We start from the raw sequence: 25,172 nt of genomic DNA on the forward strand, positions 1-25,172 counted from the left end.
TGTTTCGTGTTTGTTTTCTTGGAACAAGATTTGGGTCAGAACAGTTAGGTCTACTGGTAAGAATTGTGCAATGTTTCATAGACACTGGATTAAATAGATTGTAGGATTATACTTGAGTTAAAGATGGTGGGGTCCACAGTGCTCTCTGAGCTTGGTTGTGATCTTGCAGACATTTCATTATCAAACTAGGTAACATCATGGTTTGGTCATGAAATGTCTGCAAGAAAACAACCAAGCTTGGAGAGTACGAGGGACCCACAATTCAACTCTGAGATACAACTCTGTGCTACAAATATTCTCTTCTATCAGTGAGTTAAGGACTTCAGACATGCAACACAGCACAGGAAAACAACAAATTTCACTCCATGCTAGGATGAAGCCACTTCAGGCAGTTGTTGGTCAGCATGAAAATATAGCCATTTCTTATACCCACTGCAGTTTAATACTGGCATTTTTTCTCCTCTTGCACTTCCCATGACTTAATGGGGTTTTTCTTGCAGCTTTGAGCCCTGAAGCTAGGCAGTTATTGGTTGTTGATATAAAAGCCTGCCCTGAGAAACTCTGCCTTTCATAATATAACTCCACAGGACCATTCGCTCAGCTTCCTGTGGGATGTATGGAACAATGTTGCCATTGCTGTTCTTATTTATGATTGTTGATATTGCTTGTAAAATTTTTTGATTAGATTTATATAACTGACAACAGAATATAAATAATTGTAAAATCGCCATAGTCTTAAATCTACCATTATTGGCATATGTAATAACAATGAAGTTAAGGGTCCTTGAATGCCTGGTTGCATAATTAGTGACTTCTAGGACTGAAAAGACTACATATCTTCTTCAGCACTCTGTTTCAATTAACATGTATCCATATAACTTTGATAAATGCATAAGCCCTTCTTGTCATTTATCTCTAGTATCTGGACTCTCCAGTATTTAGTGTCAAGAGTATATTGTTGGTAAATAGTTTCTATATGAGCTGTGGTGGCGCAGTGGTCAGAGTACAGTACTGCAGGGTACTTCTGTTGATGGCCAGCTGCCTGCAATTTGGCAATTCAAATACCACCAGGCTCAAGGTTAACTCAGCCTTCCATTCTTCCAAGGTGAGTAAAATGAGAACCCAGATTGTTAGGAGAAATATGCTGACTCTGTAAACCGCTTAGAGAGGGCTGTAAAACACTATGAAGTGGTATATAAGTCTAAGTGCTATTGCTATGGCTATTCAGTTGTTTAACTAATAAATTACAATGTCTTCATAGACTTTGGAATCGTTGAACATATTTGTCAATTGCATAATGTTGGTACATGTTCTATTGAATAGAATAGAATAGAATAGAATAGAATAGAATAGAATAGAATAGAATAGAATACTTTATTGGCCAAGTGTGATTGGACACACAAGGAATTTGTCTTGGTGTAAATACTCTCAGTATACATAAAAGTAAAGATACATTCATCAGGAGTCGAGAATCATAAGGTACGACACTTAATGATAATCATAGGGTACAATAAGCAATCAATCATACTGTGAAATAGTCAATATAAATCATAAGTATACAAATTCAAATTCAAAAGCACTATATCAAACAGGCATTTACCATAGCAGAGCTACACTGTATAAAAGAACTAGCTGCATATGGTGGTGCAGGGCCTCCAAAGCAACTCCATTTTTCTGGGATGTCAAAAATTTCTGCTGTATAACGCCTATCAGAAAGTCATAAGGAGATGGGTAGGAAATAACGCCTTAACGTTCATACCCATGTCTTCCAAAGAGTCAACTTTTCTCACCCTTCAGCTTAACTATACAGCTGCCATGTCAAGTATCAAAATATATTATTGGTAAATAGTTTCCATTCAGCTGTTTAACTAATAAGTAACACAATCATATCTCCATAGACTTTGAAGGCATTAAACATTTATGTCAATTGCATGCTGGTTGCTACATGTTCTATTGCATAAGTAAGTATAAGCATAGAGGGACTTCCGGTTTGAGTTTCTTCAGCGACAAACTGAAACCTCGTCCCTGCGAGGCTTCAATCTGTGCTTGCCGCTGGAGCGCCCCGAGCCGGCTGGTTTCGGGGCTAAGCCACCCCGTAGAGGTGGTGAAGAGGGGGGAGACTGCCTGCAGGGTTGAGGAGAGCTGCATCTCTCATCCCCAGCTGGCCATTACTCCCTTTCCTGAAGGCGGTTGCAGCGGTGGTCAGAAATGGCCACCACAAAGAACTCGACTGAAAAAGAATGTGCAGGAGGAAGATAAGAGGATAAAGTTTTGGTTGACTGGATCAAACAGCAAAAGCAACAAATAAGGTCCCCTGGAATTGAAACTATTAAAAAACAATAACATTGTTCCCTAAGAAGATTTTTAAGCTGCGAAGGGGAGAGAAAAGGGAAAAGATTTGGTTTTTTTTTTCTCCTTTTCCTATACTGACAGCTAAGAGACTTAAGTAAGAAATTGGAAAAAAATCCACTTTGACATCAATAGGCATTTAATGCTGAAAATAAAAAGTCAAAGAGATAATAAAGATTTCTGGATAATTAAAAGCTTTTGAAAACAGGAAAGGAGAGAAAAAGAATAAAAGGGCAGGATCTGGAAGGGAGGAGACTGCCTGGAATTAAAAAAAAACTTACAGCAAAATCTCAACAAGACTTCCAAAAGATACATTCTAACTGAAATATTGCAACAAAAACCCCAGGAAGAGAAAGTCAAAAAAGAAATAAGAAGATATAACTCGGGACTATCTGGATTACTTGATGATTTCTGGATTCTTGGTTATTGTTTTGAATGACTAAAATCAATCAGGTGGTTGTTTAAAACTGTTTAAAATGGCTCCACTTTTAGAAGAACTGAAAATGGAACTTAACAAGTGCAAAGAAGATGCACAAGAAGGGAGAGGTTCTTTTGGCTTCATATTTCAGTTTTTAGAAATAGAGATTTGGAATTATGAGAAACAACAAGGAATGCCTGCAGAACAAGAAGATTGCGACAAAGAAGAAGCCATCTTTAATGAACAAGTAATCTTAGATGGGGGAAAAAAAGGAAAGGGGGGAAAGAGAATGGAAAGTTTAAGATTGGGAAAAACAACTCCAAAAAAAAAAAAAATAGAGTGAAAAATAAGTATAAGATCAGAAAGCAACAGAAGAGGGAAATGCAGAAGAGAGAATTAGAAGTAGAGAGACAAGGGGGTAAAAAGGGGAAGGAGAAGATGAGAGGGAAGAAAGAAAGGAAAAGAAGTCATAAAGAACAGAAACAAAATATAGAGAAACAGGGCCTATTTAGAGATAATGGGTGAAAATTTAATGGAAAAAGGGATTCTGCAAAGGTACATAAGATAGTATGGTTATATTAGAAACAGAAATAATTTTAGAAAATATGAAACAGTGTATGATTAAAATGTCTGATAAAAAAGCTATCGTAATTCAGTGGAATGCTTGTCAATAAATAAATGTAATAAAAAGGTATATTTAATGATTTATAAAACATATGTGAAGAGAAATAAGGGAAAAATTAATTATGGAGATTATATGTGTTTTTAAGGAAGTATGATATTTAATTGAAAAGAAGTGTTAAAGATGTTAAGATTTTAATGATTATTAACGAAAGAACTGAACTGGAATGGAATGAGGGTTTATAATTACATATATTTACAATCTTTAAAAAAAAAAAAAGAATATAGTGTGTATTGTAAGAATGCACCAAGCAGAATTCGATTGGAAGTTATGTATTATGTATTATATTGAAGGTCATAAACTTAAGGTATATATTGAAGTTTAAATAAGAGTTGAATGGATGTAGTTAAAATATATAAAGGGGTCACACTCCAATTAGTAACTACAGGAGAAAATGTGTTTAATGAGAAAAGATAATATGAAATTGAAACAGAACAGACAAAAGTATAAATATAATGATTTGAATTGAGATGAGATAATCAAAATAAAATTGAGAAAATTAAAAGAGGGGAAAAACTATATAGAAAATGTAAAATAGTATAAGATATGGAATAGAATACAAAAAGGAGCGTGAAATTGAATTTTGTGTCCATATAAAGAAGTTCAACCCGGGACCATGCTATTTTCAAAAAAGATGTTTGTATTTTGTGTGAAAACCCAAATAAAACTTTATTTTAAAAAAAAGTAAGCATAAGCATAGCAACGAACATAAACTTAAATTATATCTCCTTAGCCTGGGATATGCTTTGACAGAAGCAAATAATAATGGTCTACTTTTCATAGGATTAATAGTAACTGGTAGTTTACACCTTGAAGGACTATGCTAGGGTACAGATATAGAAAACAGTAACACATCATCTTCCTCATCTATGACGGAACCTAAGATATATTTTTTTGAAATATGGTAATGATAAATTACTCTCCATTAATCATTTACTAGGAGCCGATGTTCATCATCTGTTGGGAAAGATGATGGGAATAAGATGAAAGAGAAAGAAATCCTGAATTTTGCTATCCCAGTTCTTTAACTGAAAACACTGAGTGTGAAAGTTCTGACATGAACATTTGAAAATTTATATGCAGAGTACGAAGTGGGGAAAAAAGAGCTGAAACAATTGTTCATGCAGGTCTTGCTCAGCAATGCAGGTAAGTGCCATTATGAGATGGCATGGCAACCTATCCTGGCTATGATACATAGTTTGCTACAATTTCTTTACTATCTTTACTCTTACCAAAAAAAGGAACAAATTTTGCTATCTCACACAAAAGAAATGCCCTTTAACATTGACTGGGATTTCATTAATTATCCTCCCCACATCCGTAGAAGGTTCCCCCCATTGATATGCATATTGCCTTTGCGGAGACCATCATCCTCTATAAGGAAATTGTATATGTCACCATTAGATACATGATTAGTCAGATGCTGTCAGAATAGAACAGGTTTTTTTTTTATATCTGTAGACAAGCACAAGACAAGGTGGCTTAGAAATATTGCAAGTTTCAGTCCCAGCATATTCTTAGTGTGCATTGGAGAAGTGTGTCCAGGACATGGGACATCCAACCCTCCACCTAATTAAATACAGCCTGTTGCAAGTAGGCCAATCCATACTAATTTTCGTGCCAATTTTAATTTCAGTTTCAAATAAGCAAGAAGTCAGAGCACTTAATGACTCAATATGGCAGAGCCTTAGACAAAAATCTTTAGCTATGTTGTGTTTTCTATTCCAGTATCAGATCTTAATTTATGTCTGGCTTCTTTCCATTTAGTTTTCTCATTTCAGTACCCTAACGACCAGGAGTGAAATTCAGAAACTTTCCCTACCAGCTCTGTGGGCGTGACTTGGTGGTTGTGGCTTGGTGGGACTCAGTCTCTAAAAGGAAGAAGGTGGGTGGGTGTGGGTGGGGCCAACCAATTCAAATAGTCCCTACCACCTCTCCCAAGGTAGTGCGAGGTGGTTGAATTTCACCCCTGCTAAGGGCCCAAAGACAACTGTACATGTAAGGTACAGAAGACTTTAGGGATATGAAATCAATGTTTTGGATCAGGCGAACATACAACAACGAAGCACAACAACATCCTGCCCTGCTCCAAGCAACTGATTTGTGAGAAACATCACCGTAGTTATACCCATCATGCTAAGTGCTCACCAACAGTAGCCTTATTTTCATAAATTTTCATAAATTTTAAAATTAGTACCCATTGCCAACATCTTGAAGTAGCACATGGCACAATTTAAGTATGTAGAACTGCGTGTTTTGTTATTCCAACTACTTGTAAAGAATCTATTTTTCTGGTACTTTCTACACACATAAAAAATCAGGCGGAGCCTGAGAGGACCACAAGTAGGTGTCCTCTCATGTGCCAGCTCTGTCTATTGACTCCTGCACTGCAGAAAAGAGACAGAAGAGGAGGGCAGTGACAAAGATAGAAGAGGTGGGGTTCAGCACTGTAAAAGAACTCTGCCATCGCGGCCCGGTTGCTATTTACCAAAAAACCGGCACTGACGCACAGACATTTCCATCCACTTTTTGGGGGGGAAATAAGTGTGTCTTATGGAGATAATAATAATAATAATAATAATAATAATAATAATAATAATAATAATAATAATAATAATAATAATAATAATAATATGATGGTAAGTTTCCATAATTATATTAACATTCTTCCTCATCTTCCCCCCCCCAAAAAAGGTAAGAAGGCCCAACATTTTGTGGTATTTCCTCATGGGAAAACTGTTTCAGTTTTCTAAACAATTTGGATTTCCTTGTCTGACCACTTAAACAAATCACAGGGATATAAGAAACACTTCATAGCTGTTTTATATATCTTATACAAGGAGAACTTCTGTTGTTGGCTATACACCCATCATTTCATCTATCTTTCAACCAATTCCCTCCTGTCACAACAAATAGGCTCCTTACAACCCCACTTCCATTCAGCAGCTGTAGAGGAGTATCCAGAAAAGTTCACAATAAAACCTTTCATTTCTCTCAGCTTGGCAAGTTCTTTGATTTTCTTTTCTAATTCAAACATAAGGCAGGTATTTTTTCCCAGCAAAGCTACACTGTGCAAAGAACCAGCTGCGTATGATGGTGCAAGGCCTCCAAAGCAACTCCATTTTGCTGGGATGTCAAAATTTCTGCTATATAAATCCTACCAGAAAGTCATAAGGAGGTGGGTAGGAAATAGAGCCACATCATGAAAGACATACCACCCATGTCTTTCAAAGAGTCAACTTGTCTCACCCTTCATCTCAAATATACAGCTGCCATGTCAAGGAAATCTCACTGAATACAACCAGATAAATATCTAAAATGTTGTAACAGATGGCAGCCATCAGAAAAAAATCACAAATATGTCAAGGATGGAAGCAAGATCAACAACTCACCAAAAACAGTTTTTCTGTCTACCCAAACCTACTGAGTGTTACCATTGGCTCAAAGCCAAGAAAAGGTCAGCTATCTTGCATGTGTCAAATTTCTCCCTAAAGTCAATTTATTCGAAATTTTTTACTTTAACATTAAAACGTAAAATTCACCCATTACTTGAGTGTTTCTTCTTCATTGTTTTCTAGCTGACCTTTTATTATTCATAACTTCCTAAGCCTTTTATTAAACCCATAAATCCTCTGAAGTTCTTCCCAGAGCTCTTGAATTAACTGGGAAATAAAGACCAACAAGTACATATTATCCACAGCAGCAGTACATGGAAATATGTATGTATGTGTATATGTATCTGCATACACAATATACACCATTACATTACAGAACTGTCTTATGAATTATTTTCCTATGAAGAGACAACAGACCATTTTGCTATGGTTAATCCAAATTCCTGTGTCCATTCTTCCTTGGACATCACAAAATGCTATAACTGAACTGAACTCTGTGAGAAAGAACTAATCATAGTGGTTGAGACATTTTTCTATTATATTTCATATTTATGGATCAGGACTATGAAATAAGACATATGAACTGAAAGAAAAACTCTCAAATTCAAATGGTAGAAATCCATTGGAGACTCGGAACATTAGTCTATACCGTAGCTGTAGGTCATGTGTTAAATGAATAACATTGCAAAATTTATTCTTCATTCATGTGAGGGTGATAATAAATAAATACTCCCAAAGGCTTTCTAGAATAGATGTCAGCAGAACTTTATAATGTATTTTCAAGGTGATTTATTTACTTGCTTTGGCTTCACAGCCACCATTTTATTTATTTATTTTAAATCAGTGCAACCTCACAAACGTTCAGTAAAGCTGCTACTTAAAAGGACTGTTAAAGACAATACAACATTATGTGAACACACTTCATTTTCAGTACTGAGCTTAGTACGTACCATGAATATTCAAAACCAAACATATTTTCATGTAGTATAAGAGTCTAATAAAATTGACCTCCCTGCAGAATTAATGTTCTCTTACAGGAGGCCAGTTGGTTTTTAGAGACTAGAAATTACACGGACACATTCCAGTTATTTACAAACATGTGATTGTAGCAACACATAGCATATTTAATTCTAGCAATTGCCGGCTACCAGATATTGCATATAGTCCTTGCTTTATGAAATGATTGAGCCCAGAATTATGATCATAAGTTGTACCCACATGATCATCTTGCTTAACAACCACTATCCCAGTTCTCCCTATTAAGTAGTTAATTGATTATGCAAGTCATTAAGCAAAGTAGGCGGGGGTCTTTAGGGGCTAAGAAAAGCCTTGGGAGGCCTGGCACAGACTCAGACCATTAGCATCTCCCCAACTCTCAGGGCCTTCCTCACCGCAAGGCACCACTTGCACAGCTTCCAGTCCTGTGCCCCACATTCTTAAGCCTCCTTTGCCTGTCATGCCTTGTTCCACTTAACTTTTCCAAAAATTTCCCTTCTCAAGGAGAAGCAGCTGATGTGTCATGCAGCCTCTCTACATAGTAGCTTTGTGGTGCCATCCTGGAAATGGTTATGATTCTTGCGATCCAAAACTTGTGGCCATTCCCAAAATATCCCTGCTTCTAGAATGACACAAAGCAGCTTCTGTATAGGAGGGCTGCTTCACCTTTGGAAAAGGTGATCTTTGGAAGACATAAATGGGGTGTGGGAACCAAAGGAATGGGACACAGTGCGATAGGAAGCAGGCCAAAGGGCTGTGGGAACCCTTGTTGGATGAGAAATACACCCAAGGAACCTAGGCGGGCAGGATGGAAAGCGAAGAAGCTGGGTAGTCATAATTTTGAAAGGTTGCTGAATTGTCATAAGTCTGTATATACTCAGAAAAAAATACTTGCACACTAAAATACTGTGTCTCTGCTCCTTCTGTCTGGAAACACTTTCCCAAAACTTTAATAGCCCTTAATAAGCCTCTTTTATCAGGAAAAGTGATGGTAAATGACAATTCATTCTTTCCAAATGGCTGTTGCATTTTAAGCATCATATTTGAATAAGTTGCTAAACATTAAGTTCCTCTTGAGGAACCATCTGAGCAATTGGCCTTCTTCCCAACAAAAGGTAAAATTTGCTCAGCATTCTTGTCAGAAACAGAGAGATTCATATATAAGCCAAAAAATAGTAGTAAAAAGCAGTATGGAGATATAATTGTCCCTTATGTCAAGTAGGATAGATAACTGTTTCTGACAATTTGCTATTCTATTTCTCATGGTGAATGAAAATTAGAACAGGCATGGAAATCACATAAGGATTATTGCCACATCACATACATGGTATAATCTTCTATTTGTTTTCCCAAGGTTTTTTTTTTTTTGTGGGAATTGGGTGTTATCTTTACTTTGTGAACTCTGTTCTAAGGTTTATCCTATTATTCCCTTGCAATTTCTACCTCCAAGTTTATAATTTGCTCAACCTTATATGGACTTTATAGCAAAAACATGCTATATGCTCACTAAATATTTTTGCTTTCCAATCCTAAGTCAGTTTGTCAACTGTAGTCCAAAACACCAAAATTAGATTGTTTATTTAAAACATTTATATAGCTACTCATATCAAACTATGGGCGCCACCTAATCAAGAATTACAACAGTATCAATAATGAAACAACATAACAACCATAATTATACCCTACACATTAAAACAAAACCCTGGCACCAAGATAAGCTTCCAACATGCAGTTATCTTATCCTATCCCAGTAATTTTTGGAAGGTTAGGAGGGGAGAGACCTGCCAAACTTCAGGGGAAAGGATATTCCATACGGCAGGAGATGCCAAAGAAAAGAGACACTTCCTAGCTCCCATAAAATGGAAATGTTTAAAGGAAGCAACTAGGAGTGTGGCCAGGGGTGGGATTTAAATCTTTTAACAACCGGTTCTGTGGACGTGGCTTAGGTGGTGGGTGTGGCTTAATTGTCATGTGGCTGGGTGGGCATGGCTTGGTGGTCATGTGATTGGGTGGGCGTGGACAACTCAACATCACTCACATCGCGGCACCTGGCCTCTCGTGACTGTGGGGATGCTGCAACAGTCGTAAGTGTGAAAAAGGGTCATAGGTCACTTTTTTCAATGCCATTGTAACTTTGAATGGTCACTCCACACAAGCAAAGTACCAGCAAAGGAGGGGAAAAAAACTCCAGAGATATTCCTGAGACAGGAAGTCTAGTCCTGTCAATAATATAATAAGGGTTAATGGAGAGGCAGTTTCTGTAAGCAACAACACCAGAATGTTTCCTTCCTGCCTTTCATACAGGATTCGGCCAGTAATTTCTTCTAAAAACCGGTTCTCCAAACTGCTTAGATTGTTAATAACTGGTTCTAGCGAATAGGTGCGAACTGGTAGAATCCCACCCCTGAGTGTGGCCACTCTACCTAATTTGATGGGACTTGTTGATGTCATTAGGGAAAGACAGTCTTGCAGATAACTTGGCACTGTGCCATATAGGGCTTTAAAAGTAATAAGCAGCACTTTAATTTCACCCAGAAGGAAACTAGAAACTAATGCAGTTTGCACAACTGAGATGTTACATGGATAGGCACCCATGACTGCATGCACCACTGCATTCTATTTTACATTCTGGGTGGCTTTTAAGGATGGCCTGAATTTTGTATATGTATGTCTATCCTGTGTTTTATCATATTACCCAAGTATGTAACTGATCCAAATAAATGTGTAATAGATGAAGAATCATAATAAAAATGAAAATTATGGCTAGTGAGGAAAAAAAGTCATAAAAGTTGAATTTAACAGGATTCAGCTCCATTTATTATTCTCTTATGATATATGATTCAATAATATATTTATGATCCATGCAGATCAACCCTTCAGTCAATGTGGCTTTAAATTTCTTCATAGTAAAATTGTCATTTGTCTGATATATCATGATCCTAGAATACTGTATAAGTCAAAATACATGCATAAATCTGCTTATATTATATATTATATTAATCTGCTCCTAACATAGCATAGACATATACATCAATGTATCCCATTACATAAAAGATAATCCTTTTCAACAACTTGCTTTTATATGAATGGATCCTATGAGAAAACTCTGCATAGAAAATGTTGACATAAACCTACTTAGGAGAAAATAAGTTTCTTAAAATATTGGCAATCTTAGAATCCTTGGAAGATTGATGTTTTAGGCCATCAAGTTCAAACCAGTGTTTGGTGCAAGAATCTGGATTAAGCTGTTCTAGGCACAAATGGTTGTTCAGTTTCCACTTCAATATTTCCAATAAATCCAATAAATCTCTTATATTTCTCAGTAACTGGTCACATTGATAACTATTACTGTCATTAGGAAGCTTTTCCTAACATTCAAAGTACAACTTTCCTTTCTGTAATGGATAGTATGTCCTATACTTTAATACGGCTCATGACCTTATTCAGTGAAGTTCCCATTGAGATATTTCTATATTTGAAAAGAACAATCACACACTCTTTCAGTCATCTTTTCTCAAGGCTAAACGCATCCAGTTTCCTCTTCCTAAATCCCTTGAGCAAGTTACTTTCCAAATATCTGAGCCATCTCATTTTGATTGTATGCTTCTGTTTGTATCTGCTTAATCTTTCTTAATATCTGGCACCCACCTGAGATGGATTTTACTAATTCAAAACATACTGGAATTATTACTTTCTATGGTTTGGAAATTGCACTTCTGTTGGTGCACAATAAAATGCATATTGAAAAAAAAAACCTTACTCATGGTGACTTCTAGAGTCATTGCATTATTTTTAAGGTGCTTATAGACTGATTTATTATTTACTCTACAATCTTTCCATGTAGTTCTCCAGATACTACTTCTCCCTATTTTGCAGATTAAGGGAACATTTTCTCTCTTCTAGACATCTGATACACCATTCAAACTTCAGGATTTTTCATGGAGTATAAGCAATTTTCTTTAATACCTTGTACCATTTGTGCACTTTCACTCATTTTTCCTTTTTCCTTTTTATTTTTTTGCTTGACAGAGCTGTTTGTGTTTACAATTTCAGTATCATGTATTTTTTAGAAAATCCCAGTGGTCCAGAGTTCTTTCTACCATGAGTTTTTCCTGCCACAAAATCTAGCCTTCTGCATTATTATCCTGAGATTAAGATCAGGTTTTTTTTAAGAAGCCCAGGTACATATTGTAAACACATTTTAGTTTCCCTTAAATTCAAGACTCTAAACTAAAAGTTGATATTCCACCACATTTCTTACTACTTTGTTTGCTAATGCACCTTCTATATGTGGAAGCTAATAAGTACACTGACTGCTTTCTATTCCTTTCAGAATTTTTCAAACAATATCTGCTTGTTACGGTACTTGTCTTTACATAAACTACAGCATATGATAGTAACACAGAAGAATTATACCAAGGAAAATGTACTTATTACCATTCACATTGGCACTTTTCAAAGTCAACATTCGAAGCTGAAATACAATGGGACCAGAAGATATCCAGCCTCAAGATACTGTAAAATAACTGCCCTTCAAGTGTATATTATAATAATGATAACAAATTGAATAATGGCAGCTTCTTTGACAAAGGTTCCTAGTTAAAATAAATAATGTGAGAGAAGAAAAACCAGGCTCGTAAGAAATTAATTCATAATACATAGTGACTATGTTTTGCTGTTATTTTTATATTTGGAGCAACTGGGTTAATTTTTGTGGGGAATTAATGGTGTTGGTTATGGAAATGTTATATTACTATTTTAAACTACTGGACATTTGAGTGAACAGTATATAAAGCTAATTTACAAATTAAAAAAAATTAAATTGTTCAGCAGAGCTTCTTTCTTCTTGGGAATAAATGTCTGCAGATTTAGATACATCAAACAGGTAATCCTTGATTTACAATCATTTGTTTAGCAATCATTTGAAGTTGCAATGGCACTGAAAAGAGTGACTTACAATGACCCCTCATAGTTGTAACATCATAGCATTCCCACATTCACATGATCAAAATGTTAGCGTTTGGCAATGTATTTATAATAGTTGCAGCATCCCAAGGTCACGCGATAGCTATTTGCAACCTTCCTAGTCAGCTTCCAAGAAAGAAAGTCAATGGGGAAAACTAGATTCACTGAACAATTGCAGAGATTCACAAAATAACCACTGCAAAAAAAAAAAAAAAAAAAAATCCTAAAATTGAGCACAACTCATTTAATAACTGACTTGTTAAGTAACAGATATTCAGAGCCTGACTGTGGTCATAAGTAGAGGGCTATCTATAATTATGTATCAAAAAGAGAAATTTTTAATCTTCTCTTATATGAAGAGTGTTTTCTAGAAATTGGGATAGAACAGGTAGCCTAAAACCCATTCATTGCATCCTGGAAAATCTTATGAGGTATTACAGCATTTATTAGGTTGATACCTTAATTTTACTATTACATTATATAATAACCCCAATTAATATCATGGTAGCTGACAAAAAAAACTTTGTAGAATTTTTAATATAATATCCTAAAATGAGGTACTGTTTCTGTAGCCAACCCCAAGTACTAAATGAAAATATTTAACTAATGGATGCAAAGATTATTCTTTTTAGTAATAATCTATAATTTGACATCTGTAGCATTTGGTCCCTTAAATCCCAGTTGCTCTCTGTGAAAGATAATTTATTCTTGGATGCATCTCTCTCTCTCTCTCTCTGGTAGTTATTCCACATATTCTGATAAGCTCAAGGCCAAACTCTGTTTGAAACTAAATAGCTTTGAATCAAGGACAGTGGTAGGCTGTTTACTCAATTCTTAACTCTAGGAAAAATAGAGAATACAAATGAGAAATGACTTAAACTGTTGGATTTTGACTCTGCTTCTCATGAGAACAATGTTTATGCTACCCATATGTGTCTTCTCAAAATGTATATCTATTTTTCCATTTGCCATACATAGCCAATTACAAAACCAATTGTTTACCATAAAGACAACAGAAGGGATTGCATCAAAGTCACAACTTCTTATTGCCTTTCCAAAACAAATACCAGTCTTATTTTCTAAGAATGCCTATGGTTTTTAAGTGGGCCAAACAGAGGCGATACCAGAAGTTCATACCTCATTTCTGCTCTGTTATCAGCTTTCATGATTCTTTTTTTTTTTAAGTCAAAAGAATCTTTTAAAAATCCAGTGAGGAAAAGAGCTTAGCATGATTCATATTTCTGTTTACCACTGATGAGTATACTTCTGGGACTTTAAATATTTCTGTTTCTTTATTGTATATGAAACATATATCACAATTTGTTTAAAACTAAATATTTTTGGAAATCACCAGTAGTTAAATGCAGCCACTTTGGGTGGAAGTTGCCTCTAGACCAGTGGTGGGATTCAAAAATTTTTACTACTGATTCTGTGGGCGTGGCTTGGTGGGCATGGCAGGGGAAGGATACTGTAAAATCTCCATCCCCACCCCAGTCCAGGGGAAGGATACTATAAAATCACCATTCCCTCCCCACTCCTGGGGGAAGGTTATTGCAAAATCCCATTCCCACCCCACTAACCTGCTTTCCAGCTCCGTTCTCCTGTTCAGGGCAACAAAAGAAGATCCAGCCAATCTGCTGGGATTCGGGAGGCAGAGGCTGTATTTGCCGGTTCTCCGACCTACTCAAAATTTCCGCTACTGGTTCTCCAGAACTGATCAGAACCTGCTGAATACCACCTTTGCTCTAGACTCTATTCTTCATAAAGACTATTCTGAGAAAACATATTCCCTATGATTCTCATCTTGTATCAACTTAATAAAACAGAAAATTTATATCAGAATACTACATATGAGTGCTTTACTATTCTTGGGATCCTATACCATACAAAGCCATAATGCAGTATCTGTGAATTCAGATATTTTATGGCTTATGCTGTATGTGAATCGAAATATACTGATAAAAATAGCTTAGCACAGTATCATTGCAGCCACTACAATTGGAATAAACTGCTATGGTTAGATAATATCTAGCAGTGTATAAAATGCTTTGAGTTTGATTTAGAAGATCTGCTTTGTTTTTGAACATACATATGTCAAACAGTAGTTGACATCAGCTGATTAAACCAGCCACATCTGTCTCCAGGACTGCACAGCTTTTGCAGAAGGCTATTATATGCCACTTGGCAGTCTTTATTTACATTGTTATATCTCTTGAAAATATATGAACAATTTGAATATTTAATTTCCAGTCTTACAAGCAACTGGTGACTCTTAAAAAAAAGTCCTTAATAATAACTCTGAGTCCATTATCATTTACTGAAAATTAAACAGCAGATTTATCAGGTTTAAGAATCTAAACTTCAGCAAAAATAATGAAAACTGTTACCTGATGAATATTATCCTACCCTAGGCAGTAGCTACAAGCGTTTAAAATTGATCTTGCAAAATGCTCAGTCACACATATAGAATGAAAATGCATGGTGTATCAACAGGTATAGAGGTTGTTGCGGCTGTACTTTATGTTGAAAAAAATCAGTCATATGCAAGAATGCACTGAATTTTGCAAAAAGTAATTAGATATGATGATAAGTTGCATTATCTTCTTAGCTACATGCATATTAACAGGAGGAATTTACTTACTTGTAAATAATGAATTAAAATTGGTCTGTAGTAGTAATTAATATGATAAATCCATGCAAAATCTTCTATGGATATCAAATGATGTGTGTGTGTGTGTGTGTGTGTGTGTGTGTGTGTGTGTGTGTGTGTGTGGTTTTTTTTCCTGGGAACAATGAGCAACGAATTATGGGTGTGTATACCAAGAATATATACTTCAAGAAAAGTCACCCAGCTCTCCAGCTAAAATGTACTAAAATATACTTATTTATTTTGTTTATTTTATTTGCTAATCAAACTTATATATCTGGCCAACTGATAGGGTGACCCTGGTGACCCTGGGTGGCATACAATATTCAATTAAAAACAGTAGATATAGAAAAACAAGCATTTTAAAATATAAAAATCAGGTATTTAAAGTAGAAATTGAGATAATTAAAACAAAAACCATATACTAGAAACATATATCAATAATGTATGAAGATGCTAGGGCCAGATATCACTATAGAAAATAGTGATAATTTCCTATTACACTGGAGAAGATAATGGTAATCATTCCTGTATTTTACCAAGAAAACCACATGGTTAGAAAACATAAAATGAATGACAGTATAGTGCAGGATGAATAGTCCCCTGGGTGAAATGGTACTCAACATGCTGCTGAAGAAGAAATTAGGATATTTTGAAGTTCTAAAGGGCTTTATGATATGGCTAGATTAAAGCCTTCGGGACATTTACTTGTTGGTTCTGCCATGCAGGAGAAGAAAATGTAAATATGCAAAGACAATTGTTGTTGAAATATAGAATACAACAAGCATGAACATGGAAAAGCTCAACACAGGGAAAGATAAAATCAATCAAATAGACATTGTCATCTTAGGCATCAGTGAATTGATATGAACTGGAACTGAACATTTTTATTTTTATTTATTTTTTATTTATTTTGATTTGTCAATCGCTTACAAGATAATAGGTATAAGTATATACATAGTTATGAATACATGAAATGGGTACATATAAGAAAAATAAAAGAATAGGACAGGGACGGTAGGCACGTTGGTGCTCTTATGCACGCTCCCTGTAACTCATAAAATTATACTGTTTGCTAGTCAGGAATGAAAAGTAATGAAACAACTGCTATTGCTTTCATAGTCAGAAAAGATACAGAAAGGACAGTATTCCGATACAGTACAATCAGTGATTGCATAATCTCTATTAGATATCGTGGACAACTCTGTAATGTGATGTTATCCAAGTTTATTTAACACATGATGCAGAAAAAGAGATGGTTGGCAATTTTTATGACCAAGTTCAATCTGATATTGATTGAACCTGCAAGGAAGATATGCCATCTGTACTTGGAGGCTATGTAAATATTCTACTTTTCAGTTTCAATTTTAGCGTATCTTTTTTCTGTTCCTTTCAACTTTGAAAACAGGAATAATAATAATTACTAATAATTACTTCTAGCTTATTTTTTCTTATAGGGTACCATGCGTTGCACATCTCCATCTAAATTCTGAGTTACTAAAATCAGATAAAGAAATTATACAGTGCAGCCGAAACACCCACAGAGCTCAAAGCTGAGATAATATTCACATTTCCAAGGAAATGTGTGGAGGCATTTTATTCCTCTATCAACAATTACAAACTTGTTTCTGTATTATGGTAATGCTAGTCTTCACAGAAAACACTACATGAAAAACTGATGTAGGGAATTTCAAAGACTAATCATGCTTCCATTTATATAGCAACAGAGCACAGTTTCAAAATCTAAATGACTAAATAAATCATTCGTATAGCTCAATGTCTCTTTCTCTCCCTTCCTGTTTCTGAGTACTTATAAATCCTTTCCAGAAAACCAATGACCATTTATTTCAACGGATGAGACTGAAACTGTGTAGAGATCCAAATTATCTTTTCAGGACATGCCAAAGTTATTTTCTAGAGCAGAAAAATCTCCTCTTTCCTTTTGTGAAGTAGTATATTAATATTTGAGTGCAAGTTTGATTTTGTCCATGCTTCAGTTTGGTGGATTTCAGATTAAACTTTAATGTATGAACTGCCAAAATATGGAAAATGGGATATAATGATTTTTTAAAAATTTAGGCATTTTCACTACTTGTTTTAAAACATGGAATGCAAAACAATCAAATAGCCATCAATCTGTCATTATTCAACCCCTCCCTTTGGGATGGCACTATAGGATATTGCAGGCCAAAACAAGTAGACACAAAGACAGTTTTTTCCCCCCTCATGTCATCACTCGGCTGAACACCTAATTCTCACAGTGCTGTCTAACCTCTATGTGTATTTATCCTTGCTGTATGGCTGTAGTAGTATTATTTATCCTTATTACCTTCTTTACTCTCCCCTCTTATTGGTTTTGTTATTATGGTGGTTATCATTATATCATTATGCATGTACACAGAAAGCTTCTATTCCGGAGACAAATTCCTATATGACCAAATAAAGTATTCAATTCAATTTTAATAGATTCTATATATCCATCATACCATGCCATTTCACAGTAAGCTTCATTATGACTCTGGGTGAAAGATGTAAGAAATAGTAAGCCAATAAATTAAAGGGATGAAATATGGAAGGGGAAAAAAAACCATGGCTAAAACTAATTTATATAACACAATTGACTATACCTCTCTAGATCTTTCTGGTGTTGCAAACTATCCACACTTCCACTACATGCATATGCCACATACTCATATGTTGCCACTTAATCTTTACATTCTCACATATCCTGCTCAGAATATTAATTCTCTGCAATCACAACTTCCTCTGTCCACCCAATACATTCTCTCTCACATGTTTATTTGATTATTGCCTTGGAAACAGATCTTCCTTTTAGTCATCAAGGTCATTCTCTACACTCTATTAAGATTTTATTTTAAAGAGAGACAGATTTATATTTTATAAACATAATTTATATTTCCATGAAAGAACTCCCAATATAGCTCATATTAAATAAAATATCTATGCAAAAACAATAATTGAATAAGTATGAATATTTTACTGTATTTGTTCATAAAAGGATAAGCTGGCCTTCATTTTTTAAAACGATAAAATTAAATATTTAACAATTAAAACATTACACCTATCCGAGCAATAGTTTATATTATTAAATCTCAGGAAACAAATAAAATAGAGCATTTAATCATTTGTCTGCTACTTGGCCCTTAACAATTTGGAACAGCTTATATAATGAAAACCACACAAATACAATTAGAAACCCTGAAACATTTTTTAAATATGTTATAAAAGCCAAAGCAAATGAAAACTTTAAACTGTGACAAAGAGAAGGCTTGTTTCAGTTCCAAATGCAGTTTATTCTACCAAATGGACCATTCTTGGAGAAAGAATTAATCATAAATTGATTGATTAATAACACATTAATGACCTTTCAGTGTTGCAGATTTCATACAGAAGTAAATATACAACAAGAAATCTATTAAAACAATAATAACATCTCCAATCTCGGGAAGATCATGGCCGTTTTGACTCTCCTGACCTCTTGAAGCCAACTATTCCATAGACAGCATGCCTCTTTTGCTGGTGGCTACAGAGCTCCAAAACAGCTATCTTTCTCCCATACCTGTATCAAGTTGCTGCTTTATTGGCAACTCTGTAGTACTGCGGCTCAGGGGAAAGGCTCAAATGAATGGAAAGAAGACAACACAGGTATCTACAATTTTACCAAGCAGCCTGTCTTCCACATCTATTATACCTACTTTGGTGCCCTGACACTATCCCTATCAGATCAAACAAGTGCTGATTGCTATGATTTCTATTTCTATCATAAAACAATGCCAACATTCTCTTTCTAAACAAAGGACTGTTTATTTACACATTTTAATAGGCCCTAGGGCAGGGGTGGGCAAACTAGGGCCCGCGGGCCACATCCGGCCCGTTGGTCTGTCCAATCCGGCCCGCCCCTGAAAAAAAATCGCTGCGCTATTGCCCTGCGCCGCGTGGCCCCAAAGCTGCAAAACAGTGCGGAGCGCTTTCGGGGTAGGAAAGAAAAGAAGAACTTTGCAAAGGCCTCAGCTGGGAGTTCAAAATCACCTTCGAATGTGACCTCTCCGAAGGTGAGTCCCCGCCGATCCCCCTTTTTTCCGGGGCTTCCAGGCTTAAACTTTGCAAAGGCAAAGTTTGCAGGCGGGAGCGTCTTCCGGCCGAGGAGCGGAAGGGTTCCGCCCGGCGGGCGGGCAGGCTGCTTGGAGCGGGCTGCTTGGAGCCACCTAAAGCTAGGCCGCTGCTGGTGGAGCCTTGCCCTGCCTTGGTGCCCCGTTTCCCGGCTCGGCGGTCCTGCTCGGGCGGCACTTTAAAGCCTGCTCCCAGCACCCAAGCAACTTCCCAGCAACTTGCGGCTTCCTTTTTCCTCGTGGGCCCCGAGCCGCGCGGCGGAGGGGAACCCAGAGCACCGCCCGGGTCGCCTCCTCCAAGCAGCCCGCCCGCCCAGTGGGCGGAACCCTTCCCGCTCCTCGGCGGGAAGACGCTCCCACCTGCAAACTTTGCCTGTGCAAAGTTTAAGCCTGGAAGCCCCGGAAACCCGAGCAACTTCCCAGCAACTTTCGGCTTCCTTTTAACTTGCGGGCGCTCGTGCCTGGCCCCGAGCCGCGCGGCGGAGGGAAGCCCGGCGGGTGGGCTGCTTGGAGGAGGCGACCCGGCGGTGCTCCGGCAGCAGCAACAGGCAGTTCCACCCGGGCTCCGCTCAGGTGTCCGGCTGGGGCTGTCAGGAGTTGCTACACCGGCGCAGCTCCGCGGCTCCAGTCCTGCGTTGCCTTGGGAAGGAAAGGCAAAACCAGGAGCCGCTGAGCCTGAGCCTCCGGTGCCGCTGCTGCCGTTGCAAAGCACCGCTGCGGCTCTTCCTTTTGCCTTTCCTTCCCGAGGCAACGCGGGACTGGAGCCGCGTGGAGCCGCACCGGCGGTAGCAACTCCTGACTCGGGGCCTCCGAGGGGAGGGGAAGGAGGAGAAGAGGGTGGGGGAAAGGGTGGGGGCGATTCCCAAAAATCTTGTGCTGACCCGGCCCGTCTGTCAAATTTTAAAAGTCAATGCGGCCCCCGAGCCAAAAAGTTTGCCCACCCCTGCCCTAGGGCATAAAATTGTAGAAAAGATACTTCGATGATTAACAGTCTTAGAACACGTCTACAGGTAGCCAGTTTCAAAAGGGCTTTACTACACCCTTAACGAGATATGAATAATAGGGATAGAATTTGCATTTTTGGTAAGAGTGAACTTTATAGAGAAGGGCACATAATACAATGCAAAATGACAACAGGAAACAATATGACAGCTGATGCAGGCCTCAGGCAAGGGTAAAATATCAGATCATTTCACAGAAATAACTGAAAATTCCTAAGGCAAATTTCCAATAAGAAACACAGAAATAGACTAATTAAACAGCACCAACATGTGCCAAGTTATTTGAAAGGATTTAGAGCCTCAAAGACATTTCTTTGCCAACCTCACTGAGTCATTATTTCAAAGTGGGATGACAGAGATTATTAGAAATCAGCAATTAAAAGAAAAATGTACCAGACGTACACAAAAATTAGAATACATGAATCCACTGTGGTGTGCATAAAAGAAAGATATAGCAACATCAGGGAGCACATAACTACACTTCCCATCCCATTCTCTTTCAGGCCTATTTCTAAGGTCTGCTGCTGTCCCTCAATGCATTTTTATCCTTTGAGAATCACTATTCTGGCACATGGATAAGAACACTTCCCAAAATTTGGCAAATCAACTCAGACTTTCACCTGTCGTTTTCTGGGTACAGTTCAAGGCTTTGGTTATCACTTTTGAAGCCCTATAGGGTTAGTCCTGGGATTGCCTCTGAGGGTTTCAGCCTCCACCAGGGTAAACATGCTCCAGATCCCTTTTACGAAATAGTGTCATCTACAAAACATGCCTTCCATATTTCTGTACCTGCGTCAGTGGTGGGATTCAAAAATTTTAATACTGGTTCTGTGGGTGTGGCTTGGTGGGGTCGGTATGGCTTGGTGGGTATGGCAGGGGAAGAATACTGTAAAATCTCCACTCTCACCCCACTCCAGGGGAAGGCAAAATCCCCATTCCCTCCCCACTCCTGGGGAAGGTTACTGAAAAGTCCCCATTCCCTCCCCACCTCATTAACCTGCTTTCCAGCTCTGTTCTCCTGTGCAGGGCAACAAAAGAAGACCCAGCCAATTAGCTGGGACTTGGGAGGCAGAGAATAGATGGGGGCGGGTCCAGTCAGAGGCAGTATTTGCCATTCTCTGAACTACTCAAAATTTCCACTACCGGTTCTCCAGAACTGGTCAGAACCTGATGAATACCACCTCTGAACTGCCCTATGAAACCACTTTCTTATTGAGATCTGGGCTCTTGGTCTTCCAGAAGACCAACGCTCTTGGTCTTCCAGAAGGCCATGAAGATCTGCCTTTTCACTCAATCATTAGGTCCAGAATATTAATGGAGCCCAATATGTGGGATAGTATATTATGAGTTTGTTATACAGTTCCTTCAATTGTATTAAATTATTTAAAGCTTTTGTTTTGTTTATATTTAGGGGTTTTATCCCACTGTTTTTCACTTCTGTATTGATTGTAAGCTACTCAGATTTATCTAATTAAGATAGGTAACCATATAAATATATTCTAAAATAAATATAAATACAATACATTTATTAGAAATCAGAGTGGAAAGTTTAGGAATGTAGTTTTTTAAAAAAATCCTTTTGCTAGCTAAAAATTGATAGATTCAGATTCAGTTCCTTAAACTTATTGGGAATCTTAAATTTGAGGCGACTTAGTTCACATAAACATACATTTTCTAAAACTGTAGGAATAACTTTCAAGGAAGTAGATTCAAACTGCTATATCATACTTTAAAGATTATTCAGAAATGTTTCAGACCTTGTGCTCTGTTATTAATGAATGAATCCTGGCTTCCTACAGGCTTATACAAAAGCCTAAACCTTTACCACTCCTTGATGAATTGCAGTAATTCTTGATTAATTCAGCAGATTCCTTATCATTTAGAATGTCAACCATAGCCACCAAGGAACTTTCACAAACGTTTATAAAACTAATGTAAAAACAAAATTAACAGAATAGTTTCAACCAATAGTTTTTGCATTTGAGTGATATAAAGCCTGAATTTTGGTTAAAAACATTTGAAGATAGAAAGCTTCGCATTTAGGTATACTTACGATAATTTTAAAATTAAAAAATATAAATCTGAATTATGATACAACAGAAACAGAATCTATTTTATTTGATGGATGTTGAAAAGGAGTGGAGAAAGGTCAGAGGCCTGTGACAGACCACAAAACAGTAGCTGAGGGCTGGATCTCCCACTTCCTAATTAAATAATATTCAATGTGCAAATAGCTCTATGTGGACAAATGACATGATTTTATGACAACCATATGCTGTTCTTGAAATTAACTATTTAAGTTTTTAAATATTTACACCAAAACATTGCTAATCCAATGCTATATCTTAAAATATATCTTATATCTTACATACACTTATATCTGAAGCATCCTTATATATAATTAAGCTGCGATGCTTGACATAGTTTGGAACCAGGGCTATCATGTACTTTTTAACATTTTAATTTTTTAAAATGCCATGCAAAGCTTCAAGTATACTATTTTATAGTTAAATAATTGCCTTTTCACAAATGCTCAATATTTTTTCTTATTTCTTTGTCATAGAACACATTTGCTTGCTTCAATAATTTTATTCCCTTGTACCAGATAAATGTCCTGCCAGAGTCAAAAACTATCACTGAAAATGGCATGTATTGAACAGATTCTTGAAACCACTTTAAAGCATTAAAGCTTTAAATACTCTATATTAATGGCTGTTTCTCAGGAGATTTTCTTTCCCTTTGAAGAAATGTGAAGATCATCAATATTAGTAAAAATAGATTGAACAAGAGAAAAATCTATGTTTTTCCTAATAAGCTATTGCACATTCTAGCACAACTTAATGTTGTGAATTAGTTCTATATCATTGTTGTTATAATTACTCACCTAGATGACATTGGTAGAATTAAATACAGCCTTCCTAAGAAATTGTTTACTATTTTTCTCCCAGAAATGTAGCAACATTTGAAGAATGGAATTCCTTTATATCAGCAGTCCCCAATATTTCCTGCTTGGCAGACCAGTGGGGAGGGGGAGAGGGGATGGTTTCGTGCAAGAACAGGTATACAAATGGAGCTTTGTGTGAGAGCATCCGCTGCTTGGGTAAGTGGATCAGCATGTGTGCTCATCTTCCGCTTGCGCAGCCCAGTTCCGGTAGTGGGCCATGGCCTGGGAGTTGAGGACCTGTGCTTTATATCTTTATAAACAGCAACAAAAAATGTGCAGTGTGAAATTGTACAATTATTTATAGATTGTTGTACTTTACCACCTGAAAACCATCTAAAAACCATCATGGATCCGCTGTTAGATCCCATGCAGTTTGCATACCGAGCAAATAGATCGACAGATGATGCTGTTAACATGGCTCTGCATTACATCCTACAACACCTTGAATCTCCAAATACCTACCTCTTTGTAGACTTCAGTTCAGCATTCAATACCATCATTCCAGACACTCTTCTAAGTAAATTAAACCAACTAGCGGTACCTGAACACACTTGTAAGTGGATCATAAGCTTCCTAACAGACAGGAAGCAGCAGGTGAAGCTAAGCGGAATCACATCCGATACCTGTACAATCAGCACAGCCCCCCCCCCAAGGCTGTGTTCTATCTCCGCTTCTCTTCTCCCTATATACCAATGACTGCATCTCAAACGATCGATCTGTTAAAATACTGAAGTTTGCTGAGGACACAACAGTGATTGGTCTCATTTGAGACAACGATGAATCTGCATACAGACAGGAGGTTATACAACTTGCCTCATGGTGTAACCGAAACAATCTGGAACTGAACACACTCAAAACCGTAGAAATGGTGGTAGACTTTAGAAGAAACCCTCCTATACTATCACCTCTTACACTACTAGACAACACAGTATCAACAGTAGAGACCTTCAAATTTCTAGGTTCTACTATATCAGATGACCTAAAATGGACATCTAACATCAAAAACATCATCAGAAAAGCACAACAAAGAATGTTCTTTCTGCGCCAACTCAGAAAGCTCAAACTGCCCAAGGAGCTGCTGATACAGTTCTACAGAGGAATTATTGAGTCTATCATCTGCACCTCTATAACTGTCTGGTTTGGTTCTGCAACCCAACAGGACAGACACAGACTTCAGAGGATAATTAGGACTGCTGAAAAAACAATTACTACCAACCTGCCTTCAATCGAGGACCTGTATACTGCCTGAGTCAAAAAGAGGGCTGTGAAAATATTTACAGACCCCTCACATCCCGAACATAAATTGTTTCAACTCCTTCCCTCAAAACGACACTATAGAGCACTGCACACCAGAACAACTAGACACAAGAACAGTTTTTTTCCCGAAAGCCATCACTCTGCTAAACAAATAATTCCCTCAACACTGTTCAACTATTTACAAAGTGTACACTACTATTACTGTTAATCTTCTCACCATTCCTTATCACCCATCCTCTCCTACTTGACTGTTTCCTAGTATGATTTGATCATTAAGTGTTGTACGTTATGATTCTTGATTCTTAATAAATGTACCTTTTTTATGTATACTGAGAGTATTTACACCAAGACAAATTCCTTGTGTGTCCAATCACACTTGGCCAATAAA

The 25,172-nt window shown here is 37.1% G+C and overlaps 1 protein-coding gene across 2 annotated transcripts in view; it reads right to left on the minus strand.

Moving 5' to 3' along the window:
- The window catches only part of SPOCK1 (SPARC (osteonectin), cwcv and kazal like domains proteoglycan 1), a 528,048-nt gene that overhangs the window by 261,726 nt on the left and 241,150 nt on the right, over window positions 1-25,172 (minus strand). The gene's annotated exons all lie outside the window — the stretch shown is intronic.

Source organism: Notechis scutatus, chromosome 2, assembly GCF_049901735.1.
Source record: "Notechis scutatus isolate UNSWTSFEM ecotype Mainland chromosome 2, rNotScu1.2, whole genome shotgun sequence".
Classification (NCBI taxonomy): Eukaryota; Metazoa; Chordata; class Lepidosauria; order Squamata; family Elapidae; genus Notechis; species Notechis scutatus.